The sequence below is a fragment of the Heterocephalus glaber genome, unplaced genomic scaffold, assembly GCF_053883595.1.
Source record: "Heterocephalus glaber isolate CG9 unplaced genomic scaffold, H.glaber_assembly_v1.0 deba00001497, whole genome shotgun sequence".
Lineage (NCBI taxonomy): Eukaryota > Metazoa > Chordata > Mammalia > Rodentia > Bathyergidae > Heterocephalus > Heterocephalus glaber.
In genome coordinates, this window is record NW_028258320.1 from 27,539,937 (window position 1) to 27,556,562 (window position 16,626).

Here is a 16,626-nt window from a genome sequence, read left to right on the forward strand (position 1 = left end):
AAATAAAGCTTCAAATGCCTGTTAAACTCAGCCCAGCTTCTAAGGTGGTGAGACTATTTATCATGTCCCTGACCCTCTCCACTATTAAGGAGGCAGGGTTTTCAGTAGCATGCTAAGAGTATGGACAGACTGGTTATTAAAATATGGAAATATTTCTGTAGACATTGGAAATCATGGTGTCCTGAGCCTGCCTGGTGTCTCCTACTGAGCTGGATGTCTGAGCTCCACTCCCCTCTCAACTGCCCACAATCCAGCAATCAGTTAGCCCTGGCAGCCTCAGGGGTTGAGAGGACCCTGATCTAGGCTTCAGCTGAGCATGCTCGTCCTGCCTGTCCTTTACTCCTTTGGTGCAATAGGGTTTGCTGAGCCGATCATCTTCTCCTTCTAAAGAATCCTTACCTGGAAGACAAGACAGTGGGACCTTTAGCAGTGGGAGATATAACTTCAAGAGTTGTGGCCAGTGTGGGCTCTAAGCAAGACCAAGATGCAAAGGAACTGGAGGCTAGAGAGGAGCAAGTGGAAATAGCACAGTCACAGAAAGAAACAGTGACAGCAGGAGAGAGTGGCAAGTGGCCTAGGAGAGGGACAGAGGGAGCACCTGGTTGGATGACCCTCCTCAGTCATGGTTATTGTCTTCTTCCCTTGTAGTCTGTCTTAGTCCATTTGTGCTGCTGTGACACAATACCACAGACTGGGTAATTGACAAAGAACAAAGATTTACTCTCACAGTTCTGGAGGAGGAGAAGTCCAAGATTAAGGTGCCGGCATCTGGTAAGGGTCTCCATGCAGTGTTCTCACATGTGGAAGGCAAAAGGTCAAAAAGAAAAAGAAAAGGGCGGGGGGGAACCTTTATAAATCCCTTTTATAATGGCATTAATCCATTCAGGAGGGCAGAGTCCTCATGACCTATAAACATCTTCCTGAAAGACTCCATCTCTCCGGACACCATTGCACTAGGTACTAAGTTCCCAACAAATGAATTCTGGGAGACATATTCAGACCATTGCCACCTCTGCACAGGTACCTACACCAAACTCCTTTTCCTGAGTGGATCTGTTCTTTGAAACGAAAGAGCCAGACAAATTGTAAGGTTTCAGGCCAGTAGTCATCCATTCTCTTTATGTGAAACTATAAAAGACACATTTAAGTCTTACAATCCATTGCAAGCAGCACCATGCCATGGAAATCTTTGACAGCATCTGCAGGACTGTCCCCAGTGCTATGAGGAGATGGACTGTGAGGAGGTCAGATGAGGCTGGCAGCTGGGTCCCAGCAGCCTGAAGAATTCTCTCCTTGTTCATTATTGCCCTTGATTCAGGGCTACTTCCCAGGAGCATGAACTATCACTTTTAACAACCAAATGACCATTAAAATGGTAATGAGAATATTATGGTTTCTCCAAATGAAAAGCCTTAATCTAATACATTTCTTTTGAGCGCACTAATTCAAAATAAAGTCATAGTTAATTTAAGCTGAGTTAAATACAAGGCACAATGCAAAATAAGCAGCAAAAGCCACGTATGCTATGGTTTTTTATGGTGCAAGAACATCTACATTGCCTAGTTATAATTTCTCATTTCCTGGGAAACCAAGGATGGTTGGTGAGAGATCTTGCACAATTCAGTGTTTTCAAATGATTATGACTTGTACCCTAATTGAAATACATCAGAATATTTTAAGTAAGAATATTGATGATAAGCAAAATCATTTGAAGAGTGAGACTGGTAATGGCGTTTCATGGTGTTCAGTAGGTCTGGGAGAGGCCTGGGAGGTCTGAGAGTTCCTATGTCTAACAAGGACCCAAGTGATTCTTATTATCAAGAAAATGTGCAGGGCCTCCTATAACTCCTAGAGACACCGCAGACTGAACTGGCCTGGGGCAAGGTCTTGGAAAAGTACGGGAAGAGACATTATGTTCTCATTTCAGTTTCTGGTTTAGTTTCATATATTTTGTAAAGAGACCTCCCCTCCCTCTGCCTTTAATAATATGTTACTTTTTGGAACAAGAATGATGAGAACATTTAGTTTGGGTAAGGAGGAGAACAGCAACCTGTTTTCATTGAGGGCCTTAATTATACTCTTTTTTTCCCATCTTTGCAAATGATACTTATTGGTTTCCTCTTCGTTTATGAGAGTCTTTATGGCTGAACCTCTCCCTATTGGGATTCAACCAATAAGACAGGGCCTTAGTCAAAAGAATTTTGGGGGAGGTCGTCATTGACTATAAAGCATATTCCAAGAGATGAGCCTGAAACCAGAAGCCGGGCTAACGCTGATGCAGAGAGAGCCTCTCAGAGTGCCGTTATAAGTTCACCAATCACTATTTGGGCCTCTTCCCATCGTTTCCATCGCTTTTCTGACACAACTAGGTCAGTGAACACATTTGGGTGACAAAAGAAGCAAAGGGGAAATGCATCTTGGTGGGCTTGCGGCTGTCAGTGTTTGTTTTAGGAGCACCTGATCCCATTTGGGGCAGATGATTGCTTGTTTTCTTTCTTTGCTTTGCTTTTTCTGTTCTTCGGTATCTATTCATAAACACTGAACACAGAAATGAGTTTCAAAATTTTGAGAAGTCAAATTACAAAATTGCCTTTTAAATATTTTGGCAAAAAAACCCCTACTTTATTTCTATTTAGGGCAGATTATTGAGTGTTTTCTAAGAATTTTCTTTTTTTTCAGCAATAAAGATTCAGATTGTACCTATCTAAAGATTATTAACCTTTCCCATATATGCTGGTAATTGAAAATTTATTTATGTGCAGAATGACCTTGTAGGGCATTTACCTGGAAGCAAATATTCCCTAATGAATCACTACTGTCTTCTGAATCAAAGTTTATTTTAAAGAAATCAACATGTTGGTTTTGTTCCAGCATCTGTAAAGCTCAGCAGCTTTATTCTGCATGTGATATTTCTCTTCTATCAGAGCCTGTGTTTCTCATCTCTGTTAGGGACCCTGAAGTACAATTTAGGTTTTATTCCACTTGGGGTCAGTATTGTGCTCCTGATTGCTGAAGTGTCCTTGTTTTTATAATTCTTACAGATATTAATTTGAATACCAGTGGAAATATCCATACATTATCAGACCTGGAAGATCCAGGAGCCAGATCCAGCTGTGGCTGTTCTCACACCCTTTGACTGCCAGCTGCAAACTTACTTTGAAGCAAACATGGTGTCCAATTAATTTTTATGCCCTTTAATACCTTCTGAACCTTTTCATCCTCACAAATGCTTTTAAGAGGTGACTTGCATAGCAGCTTAGCATCTACAGGATTGTGACAAAGACGGAAAGGGGGGCCTGCAAGGCATTGTTATTCTTCCAGCTATTGCTCCTTATTGTCACAAGGAAAAAAATAAATAAGAAACATTTTAGATTATAAGTAGTTATCTTAGGTAGAATACAACACAGAAACAGTGATTTCATCCTTGGGTGCCCGTGAGAATCTCCTGGAAGGTGAAATAAAATCTTGAGGCCCAGGCCCTGACCGTGAGCGTAGATGGGACGGGGCACTCAGGTACAAGCATCTTAAAAAATTCCTCAGGTAATTTTGATTGTGGTCAGGTTGAGAGCCACTGACATTTGAAAGGCGGGAGCTCACTGTAATACTAAACAATCTAGAGTTAAGGTAAGGTGAAAGGGAACAAAAACATCAGAACTCCATCCCCGTTCCTCTTGCGTGGATGACCATGTGACTTTGGACATGCACATCAGTACCTTGGACTCTCCTGTAAATGCCTTACAAGGCGAAGGTCATGGAGTGTAACGATCATTTGAAGACAGTTTTTCATTATTATGTTCATTCTGAGAATCATAGTATTCAGTTTCATTGTACTTATGGAACTTAAGCAGTGCCCTCTCTGTTCCTTCTGGGTTTGATTTCTGTGTTTACTGAGCTTCATGCTGATGTACTGGAAACAGAATTTCCTAGAAGGGTGGAAGGCAGGGATCTGCTTTTTACAAAACAGATCATAAGGCTTTCAGTACCAGACCAGTGGAGTAAATGAATTTCTCCCTCACCTTCCTATAAATACAGATCCAAACCTTGGACATTATATCAGGTATGATAAAAATACACTGAATGTTTAAAAAATTTATCACATTAAAAGACATGTTGTCATTAATACCTTCAAATTACTCCCCCTCACTTTGAAAACACACTTATCCTATCATCCTTTTCACTTTCTGAAGCAGTTCTGGATCTTGTTTTGTGAGTGTCTTTTCATGGCTGCCTTGAAGTTCTGAATCAATTCAAAACATTTACAATGATTTCTGTCAAATAGAATCATTACAGTGTATCCTCATCCACCTAATGCACCGGATTTGGCACTGTGTGACTTTTGGCTCTTCCCCAAAGTCAAATGACCAAGAAAGGCAAACATTTTGAATTGATTCAGGCATTGAGGCAGCCACGACAGTGCAACTAAAGACACAAAAATACTTGTAGCACTGCTTCAGAAAGTGCCATGAATGATGGGCTAAGTGTGTTCAAAGTGGGGGTGGGGTGGGGGTTGAGCAGAATTGATGGCAATGTATCTCTTACTATAATAGATTTTAAAAAATTTAAACTTGTACTGGATGTTTCCAGCATACTTCATACACTCTCTCTCTCTCTCTCTCTCTCTCTCTCTCTCTCTCTCTCACACACACACACACACACATACACGCACGAAGTCTCTGAAAGGTGGAGAAAAGAAAGTGAACTGGTTAGGTATTAACTAAAAAGTAATGCCAAGACCCTAGCCATTATGCATAAAATAGTTTATATAAGGCCTTTTGACAATAAATACCAATACATACTCCAAAACTCCATGTGGCACTATTACTCTGTTGAAAGGGCAGGTGGAAAATCCAGTTCTGGCCCGACCTGGAAATAGGGAGGGACACCTGCCCATGCTGTGGTGGTATTGGAGGAAGCCAATGGGGAACTTGGATTGCTACCTCCACTCTGTGGTGATAGGTACCCCTTCCTGGGTACCTCCTCACCAAGGTAGTAGAGGCCCACCAGGGGCATGAACCTCCACTACCATGTGGTGGCCATGAAGTGGGGGCTGGGTGGCGAGTGTGGCCTTCTGATCTCTCCCAGTGGTAAAATGGTAAAGACTCAGTGCCTTTCTTCCACCCTCAGCCCAGCTTCAGCACTGCTCACTTTTGAAATACAGTCTGGTGTTCCCTAGTACCCTAAATGTCCAGAGTTCAATAAAGAAATGCACATCATGCCAAGAATCAGGCAAATATCAAATGAAGGAAGAAAATCAACAGATGAAAAATGAAATTTAACAGATGCTGTCACTGAGACAGTGCAGATGGACTGATCTGGTAAGAATTTTAAAGCAGACATCTTAAAAGTGCTTTAATGAGCATTTATAAACACGTCTGAAACAAATGAAAACAAACTGTTCAGGTGATTTTTGTGCCTACCAATAACACTTGTGAGGGGCTGCCATTTCTCCTCTCCCTCCCCATCCTCTTCCTTTTTCTTCTTCTTTGCAGTTCTGGGAATTGAACCCTGAGCCTTCACGCTGAGCTACATCCAGCCCTTTTTTGCATTTTTGAAATTTTGAGACAAGTCACTAAACTGTCCAGGCTGGACTAGGATTTACATCACATAGAGGAGAGATGACAAACCTGGGCACTGGATTTGGCTTCAAGGGGCAAATTTTAAGAGATAGGAGTCTGTCCTTGTTTCTTAAACACTAAAGATTTCTATGAGGACCTGAAATTGGGTTCCAACTTACTCTTGACAGTCCCATGCTAAGCTGAAGCACATAAAATATTTGTTTCACTGGTTTTTATGGCAAAAGTTTTAAGGAACCAAGAAGTGACAATTTTTGGTATCATGGGATCTATTTACAGCTGTCCCTGACTGGCTGCTGTCTAATGTAATCTCCAGTTTTTGTAGGGACCACTGCTGGCCTTTCTGCTCTCTGAAACTCCCATACCCTCTTCATCCTCTGCTTACTTCTCCACCAGTGTCAGGTTAGGGGAGTTTCGTGGACAGGTCAGACAGGCATTTCCGTGAAAACTGATGGGAACTGGAAAAGGAATGAGGGGAGACTGAGTGCCTCTCCTTCCTCAGCTACACTGGTAGTGGGGATTGCTGACACAGCACTCCTGAGAAGCTTTCCCAGCCTCCCTTCTGTCAACCCTACCCGAGTCTCATCCAAATTCCTTCCTAGGCCTCAAACTCCTGCAATAAAATGCCCAGGACAGCTTGAGGCTGGGTTTTTGGTTTGAAACACAGATCAGTATTATCAATCTATTTAAGCATAATTCTCAACTATCATCTGGCCTCTTTTCTCCTAAAAATCCATGAGATAAAGAGTGAAAAAAAATGAGTGAGTTCCATGTTAGTTTCCCACCATTTATGGCATTAAATTGAAGTTTGGAGAAACCTGAATGGCCCTGTGCTTGGGAAGAAAGGGAAAACACTGTCACAGTGCTTTATAACCTCCTCATTTCCAATAAGGGCCCGCAAAAGTCACTGCTCTGTTGTCTTTTCAGAAACACCTAGTGCTTGGAAATCAGAAGATTCCTTTCTGTCCAACCTGAGCTTTAAGGGAAGAGAAAGAAGTCACCAAGAAGCAACAATACTTGTTTTTGTACCTAGTCACCTCATACTTTCAACCTTCAAAACGTCCTGCCCAATGGATTCCTGTCCCCCTTCCCTGGGCATGTGGCAAGGGTGTCACTTTCCATCATGTGTTCAGTTTCAGGCTGCCAAGTTGCTCAAACAGAAGCACACTTGTTCTTAGTCTTGTCAAGCCCCGTGGTTCCTGAGTCTGTTCTGTTGTCCAAAATTCTCCGGACAATCAGCTGTTATCCAAAGGGTTGGGTGATCTTCCAAAGAGGAAGTTGGGGGTCAGATCAGTCCCGCATTATACAATGGTCTTCCAGTAGATTCCATAGGTAGGTTAAGTACAGCTACTTGATTGCAGGCCTTGTTTACTCATATATTGGTCATTTTCTGCCAAAGATGCCCTTGTCTACTAACAGGGAGAAAAGATTTAAGAGGGAAATGAGCAGTAAAGAAGGGAATTAGGCTTTTTGGTCTATTTTTTTTCTTTATATCTATATATTGATTTATGTAGAGGTGAATGACTTCAGTGATTCTTCTGTCATGTCAAAGGGCTTCAAGTTTTGCTGACATGGGGGCAGCAGCAGGTTTTCAGTGCATTTGCTTCTCTGACATCATCAGCTGGGTTTCAAGAAAATCGAGAGTGGAGGACATTTGTAGTAATATTTTAAAAAGCAACATGGGGACCAGGGATTTAGCTCAGTGGTTCCACCGCCTTCCTCGAAAGCGCAAGGTCCCTAGTTCGATCCCTGGTACCAAAAAAAAAAAAAAAAAAAAAGAAAGAGCAACATGGTTTCTCTTATATGAGAAATATGAAGAGCAAAATGAAAGCTAGATAGTAGGAAGCAGGGAGATGGGTCTTTCTCAAAGGGGGTGGGGATCAAGGGATGGAGGTGGGGGGAAAGACAGGAGGGGAAGGAGTGAGAAAGAGTTAGGATGTGTTATGTGCATGCACCGACTCCACACAAGAAAGGTAAGCATTATGCATTGCAAACATGTACTGATAAAAGAAGAAGCAGCTGATCACAATTCACAATAGCTAAGCTATGAAAACAGCCTAGATGCCCACTAACAGAAGAATGGATAAAGAAAATGTGCTATATATACAGAGTGGAATACTATATGGCAATAACAAAGGATGTGTTAGTCATCTGTAGAAAAATGGGTGGATCTTGAGACCCTACTGTTAAATGAAGTATGTCAGAAACAGAAAGTTAAATATCACATTGTTTGTACTATATAATAAACCTAAAATATAAATAAATTAAAAAGTACAATAAATGTGAAGTGGTAGAAAACAAATTATTGAAGGGTAGAGAAGGAAATCAGGGGAAGAGGGAGGGTTAGAGAATTAAAAATGATCAAAATTATAATATATATCTATATATCAATTCCCCTAAATGAATGTAATTATTATGTATTGCAAAGATATAACAATAATAAAAAATCAAAGAGCAGCTACAGCTTCAAACATGAGATAGTAATAATCTTAGTGGAATGGGTTGATTTTTTAAACCACAAATTCAATTTTAAAAAATGAATATAGGGTAGTTTAGCAACCTAATTCTTTTTTACTCATTTTTGGTAATTTGTGTTTCAAAAAGTCTGTAGTCTTCACGTAAGTGTTGAATTTATTGGCATAAAACTATTCATAATATTCACTTCTTTAATATCTCTAGAATCTGAAGTTATGTCTCCTGTCCTATTTCTCCTGCTAGTAATTTGTGTCTTCTCTACTTTTTTCTATCACATCGATTAGACATTTAGCAGTTTTTCTTATCTTCTAAAAAATGAGTTTTTGGTTTCATTGTTTCTTTATTGTGATTATTATTTTGCTGATTTATGTTTTAATCTTTATTGTTTCCTTCCTTCTCATTATTTAGAGTTCTATTTGTTCTCTTATTAATGTTTTTTGTTAAATTCTTTTATTGGCACATTTTAGGTATACAACACAGTTACATTTCTCATTGGGAATTGTACCTTTACATAATGCATCTCGGTTCTTATTTTTTCTCCATTCCTAGCCCTCCCTTCACCCCCTCCACCCTTCCCTATTTACAAAAACTTTATTTCCATTTTTTTCCATTTCTCATCATTTTTCCTTTCCCTTCCCCTGCCCCTCCCACTATCCCTACCCCGTTGGACCTTTTCTTCCTATTTTGCATTATCAATTATTCATTCTAATCATTGGTACATTTTAGGTATACAATATAATGACATTCATCATTGGAAATTTGCACCTTCACATAATCTCTCCTGGTTCTTATTTTTCACCCTTGCCCAGCCCTCCCTTCAACCCCTCCATTCCTTCCTATTTACAAAGATTTTGTTCCTATTTTTCCATTTTCTCATATTAATCCCATTCCCTTCTATCCTTTCCCCTAGCCCTCCCACTTCCTTCCCCTTTGCCCCTTTTCTTCCTATTTCACATTACCTATTATACATTTTAGTCCTTATTTACACTTTCAGTTTCTTACACTAGAGAAACTATTCGGTATTTATACATGTGCATCCTATTTATTTCACTTAAGAGTATCGCCTCAATGTGCATCCACTTAGCTATAAATGTCTCTAATTTCTCATTTTTTATGGCTGAGTAGTACTCCATTTTATTAAAAAACCACATTTTCTTTATCCAGTCTCCAGCTGATCGGCATTTAGGCTGTTTCCAAGTTTTAGCTATCACAAACTGTGCTGCTATGAACATGGGTGCACATATATCACTGTGGTATGATTCTTTAAATTCTTTGGGGGAGATCCCCATCAGTGGAATAGCGGGGTCAAATAGGACTTCCAGTCCTAGTTCTTTGAGGTATCTCCATACTGATTTCCACAGTGCTTGCACCAGTCTACACTCCCACCAGCAGTGGAGCAGGGTTCCTCTTTCCCCACAGCCCTGCCAGCATTTGTTATTGGTTGATTTCATGATAGCAGCCATTCTTTCTGGAGTGAGGTGGAATCTCAGCATTGTTTTCATTTGGATCTCTCGAATGACCTGTGATGTTGAACATTTTTTCATGTATTTATTTGCTACTGAGGTCATTGATTTGAGAGCTTTTTTCATTTCTAAAATAGGTCATTAGAGCCATGTGTTTCCTTCTAAATACTGTGTTATGTGCACATAACAACTCCACACAAGGAATGGAAATATGTTCTGCAAACATGTACTAATAAAAAAACAAATAAAAATAAGTGTTGTTTTATCTGTGTCCCATAAACTTTGGCATATTTTTCATGCTATTCAAAATATTTTATGATTTCTCTTTTTAGTTTATCTTTGACTAATAAGTTATTGTAAAACATAGTATTTATTATCCAAATTTTTATAATTCACAGTAATTGATTATGATGTGCTTTGGTGTAGTTTTCTTTATGTTTCTTTTGCTTGGGCTTCATTCAGCTTCTTCAAACTGTGGGTTCATGATTTTCATCAAATTTGGAAAAATTTCAACACAAAATTTCATTAAATATCTATCTATCTATCTATCCATCTATCTATCCATCTATCTATTGTCTATCTTTTTTCTCTCCTTCTTTGACAGACCCACTCCAGTAAAATATATGGTGGATTGAAGCTTTTACTCATTGTTCCTCTGTTCATTTCCTCCCATCTGTATCTGTGTGTGTGTATGTTTCATTTTGGATAGTTCATATTACTTTCAATTATTTTAAATTTTCCTAATCTTTTTCCTGAAATTTTTAATTTGTCCTTAAATGGCCAATGGAAACACAAACCCCAAGAGCAAGAGATAAAACTCTTACATCTCCAAATTGCTGGAGAGGGGAGTGCAAGTGGTAAGATGACACTTACCAAAGAATGGAGGTGCCCTTGAGTCTCTGGGTGGTCCAGGGAGGGATTTCACAGAGCCAAGGATAGTCAGAGCCAAAGGTAGCCATCTTCCTAGACTCTTTCCTCTTTCCCGTGCCCTCCAACGCTTGTACCAAACTAGACAGGAGCTGCTGGGCAGTCCTACTGTAATTCACGGGGATGGTGTGAGCCACTTCTAACTGTTTCTTTTTACCTAAGACACGGCCCTGCATGATTGAGGTGTTAGTCCAGTCTGACTTTGTTGTATCACCTCAGAAAGTTTCCAGATCTTTATTTCAGGAAGTGCTTTGGTACATGTGTGTATAAAAGAACTTTGCTGTTCACCAGTGATTTCCTAGAAAGGCACTACCAGAAATCTTGGTGGACTTCTACAGTCTGTGTTGACCACAGAAGCTCAAAGGCATCTGCCCAATACAGACCCCCAAAACACATTCAGCAGTTACTGATATCTCCCCAAGGGTTGTGGAGCATCAAGATCTCTTTGCTCTTTTTCATTCAAGAACAAAGTAATTCTGTCACACAATGCTATCCCTGATTCATAAGAGGGAATGGAAGGTGGAGTTTGAAACCAAGGAGAAATCCAGGGTACAGGCCAGTGGTGCTAAGATTTTCTCAGAGGTGTAATGAAAGCCAAGTGCACAGGAATGCCTTAGTTTCTGTTCCCAGCAATCAGCTACTAACATGGTGAACAGCACACAAATTCACATTCAGAGCAGTTCATAACATACTCCAGGAGCATTTTCTTCAATGATCTAATACTAGTTTCAGAGACTAGAGAAATGAAGTAGTGTTAACATCAATCTGTTGACTTGGCCTGGAGACCTCCTTGGTAAAACGAGGCTTCTAGATTGTATGGCTGCTGACCTGCTCATTAAAGGAGATAGCTCCAGGATTCCCCAGGAGCTCTTAAAGCCACTCAAACAGTGATTTGGTTTTGAGTTCATCCTTTAACAATTTTTTGACCTGCTTCACAGTTTTGTGGTTTTACTTTACTCAATGTATATTTCCTCCTCCTTTTATTAGGATTCATCTGTGCTATCAGTTGCCCAGTAATATTGGGAGGATGCAGCTGATGGCAATGAGCATTGGTAACCTTTAGCACTGTGGTTGAGTGAGTTGTATACTTCTTGGGAGCTTGTGACTTCTGGAAGGCATTGGGTTCAAAGGTATCAGCCCCCATTGCTCCAAATTCCTCATTATCCTGATACAACAGGCCTTTTTGTCTACCAAACTTATTCCTTTTTCCTCCTCTTTCTTTTTCTTCCATCTCATTCCAATTTGAATGGTAGACTTTTTTTGCCACCAGATTCTTAACTGTTTATGTTGCTGGACAGCCAAACAACAAGCCAAGCTGTAGGTGAAGAAAGAAATTGTTTCCCTACCCTCAAAATTTACTGATTTCTAAAATTCATTGGTTATTTTGTCTTCTGCAATCCTTACATATCTAATTGGAAGGCGTTATCCTATGTTGATGTTTGTCATGTGATTTCCAGTTGGAGCTGCACCCCCATGGCTGCAAAGCGTGTGCTGGCTAGACCAGTGGGTCATGCTGGGTTGCGTGGTGGAGGCAGCAGGCTGAGCCTGGTCTGAGTCAGTGCTGCTTCCCCAGGATGCTCTCTGGCATGGACACAAAACACTATGATTAGTGACTGCAGCCCACCCATCCTCTCCTATTAGGTTGAATAAAACTAGAACACAAAGATCATGTCTTCCTCAGCACTTTGTACTTTTTTTATGGTTCCATTAAAGGTTTGGGTGATTTTATTATTTATTTATTTAAAAAATGAATTATATTGGTACATTTTAGATATACCTAATGGTAACATTCATCATATGCAATTTGTACCTGTACATGACATATCTTAATTCTTTTTCTTCCTTCCCCTTCCCTTCAATCCTCTTTCTCTCCTTATTTACAGAAGCTTTGTTTCCATTTTCCTTCTATTTTTTCCTTTTCCCTTCTTTCCTTTCTTCCTTCCTCATCCCTATTTACCCTTCCCATTTGATTATTTTCTTCCTATTTCACAATATATATTATACATTTTAGACCTTATTTACACTTTCAGTTTCTCATACCAGAGAAATCATGTGATATTTGAACATGTGCATTTGATTTATTTCACTTAAGTGTGTGGTCTCAAGGTGCATCTGTTTACTGGATATGTCTCACATTTATTCTTCTTTATGGCAGAGTAGTACTCCATTATATAAAATCTTCTTTACCATCTTCTTTATCCAATCACCAATTGATGGCCATCTGGGCTGTTTCCAAGATTTAGCTTTTACAAATTGCGTACAAACTATAAACATGGGTGTGCATATATTGCTGTGGTATGAGGCTTTTAATTTTTTCAGGAAGATACCAAAAAATGGAATAGTTGGGTCAAATGGAGCCTCTAATTTTAGTTTTTTGAGGAATCTCCACACTGATTTCCACTGGTGCACCAGTCTACATTTCCTACAATAGTAGAGAAGGGTTCCTTTTTTCCCACATTCCCACCAGCATTTGTTTTGGTTGATTTCTTGATATTAACCATTGTTTTCTGGAGTGAGATGGAATCTCAGTGTTGTTTTAATTTCCATTTGAATGACCAGTGATGTTGAACATTTTTTCATATATTTATTTGACATTTCTAGTTCTTAATCTGAAAAATGTCTGTTCATTTCAGATGCCCATTTTGGACTGAGCTCTGACCTTTTTCATTTCTTTATATATTTTAGATATTAGTCCTTTGTCTGAGGAACAGCTGGCAAAATTTTTTTCTCACTCTTTGTGTTGTCTGTTTACTCTTTTGGTAGTTTGTTTTGCTGTGCAAAAGCTTTCTAATAAGATGTGATTTGAGTTGTTGATTCATTGTGATATTTCCTGTGTGATTGAGGTTTTGTTCATAAAGTCTTTGCTTACACCTATGTCTTCAAGAGTCCTACCTATTCTATCTTCCAGCCAGTTCAGCGTTTCTGTTTTAATATTTAGATCTTTGATCCATTTACATTTTAGTTTAGTGCATGGTGAGGGATATAGGTCCAGTTTTAGTCTTTGGCAGACGGAAAACCAGTTTTTCTAGTACCATTTATTAAAAGGGTATCTTTCTTCCAGTGAAGGTGTTTGGGCCCTTTGTCAAAGATAAAGTGGCTGAGTGTGTTTGGAGTTGTTTCTCTATGTTGTAGGCTGTTCCATTGATCCTCAGGTCCGTTTTTTTTTTGCCAGTACCATTCTGTTTTTATCATTGTAACTTTGTAGTATAATTTCAAGTCTGGAATTGTGATGCCTCTATTTTGCCTTTGTTGCCCAGAATTGCTTTTGCTATTCTAGATCTCTTCTGGTTCCAAAATAATTTTAGGATTGTTTTCTCTAATTCTGTGAGGTATGCTATTGGTATTTTGATCAGGATTGCATTAAATCTGCATAACAATTTTGAGAATATGGCCACTTTCACTATATTAGTTCTGCATACTGAAAAACAAGGGATATCTTTCCATTTTTCTAATATCCTCTTCAATCTCTTTTTTCAGAGTACTGTAGTTTTCAATGTAGAGGTCTTTTACTTTCTTTGTTAGGTTGATTCCTAAGTATTTCATTTTTTGGATACTATTGTGAAGGGTGTGTTTTCCCTAACTTCTCTCTCAATGAGTTTATTTGTGTACAGAAATGCTATTAATTTTTGAGCCTAGACTTTGTATATAGTCATCTCAGTCCTTTGTTCTATCATAATTTCTTTTTTTATTCTCCCTTTGAAGGCTTCAATAATTTAATCATGATAATTTTATGCACTATATGATTATGAAGGCCTTCTGAATGTAATCATGGTAGAATTACAGAGCTGGAGGGAAGATCAGAGAACTTTTAAATCCCACATGATTTGGAAAATGACAAAATCTAGACCTGAAACAATTTAATATCTTGTACCAGGTCACATAGCCAGTTGGTTCCAAAACATGGCATTGGAAACCTAACCTCCAGGCCTGTGCTTTGGTTTTCCTCAGAAATACTGAACATTTTAGCTAACTGAGGCTTTGCATTCCATCAAGTACCAACTTCCACAGACATAGACTACTGTGAAGCATGCCCAACCTCGCATTCACTGAATGCATTGTGGCTAGCACTGCCATATTTACATATTCTACAGTTAATGCATAATTTTACAAAGTCAACTGAAGTTTCTCAGGAGACTTGAAAGATGTTATTAAATGATATTAAGTTCTCATCAGGAAAACCATCTTGGAAATTTTGCAGTTTGTTCATTATGATTATCATAATAATGTTGTTATAACTCAGAATTTGGACGATTACACTTAAAAATCTCTTTGGAGAGATGCTAGAAACAAAGAAAATTGCTATATAGTTAACAGTGTGAGTCACACAAAACCATCTGGAAAGAATCCTGAAATATTCAGAAAATTTTTTCAGGGGTCCAATTATTGCATAAACCCGTGAATGCAGAGCAAAGTGAGAATATCTTTTTGTATGTTGTGTGAGTGACACAGACAAAGCAGGAAAATGGAAGTGACCATGGGAGAGAGTAAAGATCCTGTGTGAATTGCAAGGAGAAGGAATGAGAGCAGGAGAAAAAAAAGCCAAGAAGAATTAATGTGCCTGCAGAGGCTGAGTGAAAGATTCAAAATCAGATAATCATAAACTTTATGGTTATTATTTCCTTTCTCTCAGACTAAAAATAAGATATAATAGAAGCAGCTCTGCTCAGAGGTAGAAAAGTGGAAACTCTGGAAAATGACTTGCTGAATTTGCTTCCTTGACCTTTATCTAAGGGTAAATATAGGTCACCCACTGTAGATCACCCAGACAATGTCCCTAGCTGTGAAAGCTCAGGCTGGCAGATATGGCATTACCCAACAACCAAAATTACAGTCTTATAAGTGCCTTCCAACAAAGAGCTTCTACTTTTGGAACACCATTATGCTTATGAAGGGGAGATACTGAAAGTTAATTTAGCAAACATTTAAAATTTTTATTTTATTAGTACATGTTTGCAGTACATAATGATTGTATTCACCACGGGAAGTTGGTTCATGTAGTTAACACATCTTAATCCTTTTTTCATACACCCGATCTTTTGGTCCTCTTTTCTTTTGCAAAAGATCTATCTCTCTGTTTCCTACCTTTATGTTTCATTTTGCTCCTTATTTATATTTTGGGTTTCCCATATGAGAGAAGTCAGTGGCATTTCAGCTTGTGTGTCAGATTTATCTCACTTACCATTATGGTTTGACAAGTGATGTGTGGCACAGGGAAGACTCATCTGGGGAGCAGGGTCTGCTTTTGAGTGCTGCTCATGAAGCTTCTTGCACTGCTGTGCCTTGGAGAAGTTATGTGTCCCACCTGTTGGGCTCATTTTCTTGCCATGGGATACATGGTACTAGTCTTATACTCCCACCTCTGTCCATGCACTGGAATCTCAATCTTCAGTGCATTAGTGTTGGGAGGTGTTTAAGTCATGAGGGTGCTGAGCTTTTATAACACCATTATAAAAGGGGTTCCTTCACTAATGTGGGAAACTGAAAGTGGAAATAAAGAAAAAATGTGTAATAGATATGGGGAAATGAGAAGAAAGTGTTCAAATGAGAAGAAGAAAATGTTCACATGAGAAAAGCAGGAGAGGGAAAGGAAAGAGGGGACAAGAAAAAAAGACAGACTAGAAAAAAATGGAAACAAAGGTTTTGTAAATAAGGAGGGAAGAGGGGTCAAGGTTGGGGGAATGGGAAAAAAGAAGAAGTAAGATACATCACGTACAGGTACAAATTCTCTATGATGAATATTATCATTATGTATATCTAAAATGTACCAATAAATATTTTGCTTCAAAAAGAAATCAAAGAGCTTTTTGGAATGGGTTCACTCTGTCACCCTTGGCCCTTCTCCTTTCTGCCAGTGAGGATGCTGCGCTCCTGCCCTGCGGAGGATGCAGCAGATAAGCACCATCTTGGAGGAAGAGAATGGCTGTACCAGACCAAACCTGCTGGTACCTTGACCTCAGACTTCCCAGCCTCCAGAACAGTGAGCAATACATTTTCATTCTTTATAAATTACCCAAGCCCAGGCATCCTGTTACAGCAGCACTAAAGGGACTAAGACAGGAAGAATAGATGACCACAGAGGTCTCTTCTGTGATATTCTGTGATACTTTCCTTTATTTCTTTTTGGTTAGTCGTGGGAATATCCAATCCATAGGGGAAAAAAATACAACTGTGTTTTTTGGGGGGGACTT

The 16,626-nt window shown here is 39.1% G+C and overlaps 1 long non-coding RNA gene across 2 annotated transcripts in view; it reads left to right on the forward strand.

Annotated features, from left to right (window-relative positions):
- LOC147825616 (uncharacterized) overlaps window positions 1–16,279 on the forward strand; it is a 66,558-nt gene extending 50,279 nt beyond the window's left edge. For both annotated transcript variants that reach the window (XR_015440337.1, XR_015440336.1), the window contains exons 5-7: window positions 649–771; window positions 3,042–5,315; window positions 6,501–16,279. This is a non-coding gene — a long non-coding RNA (uncharacterized LOC147825616). The remainder of the gene's footprint in view (window positions 1–648; window positions 772–3,041; window positions 5,316–6,500) is intronic.
- Window positions 16,280–16,626: the final 347 nt, after the last annotated feature.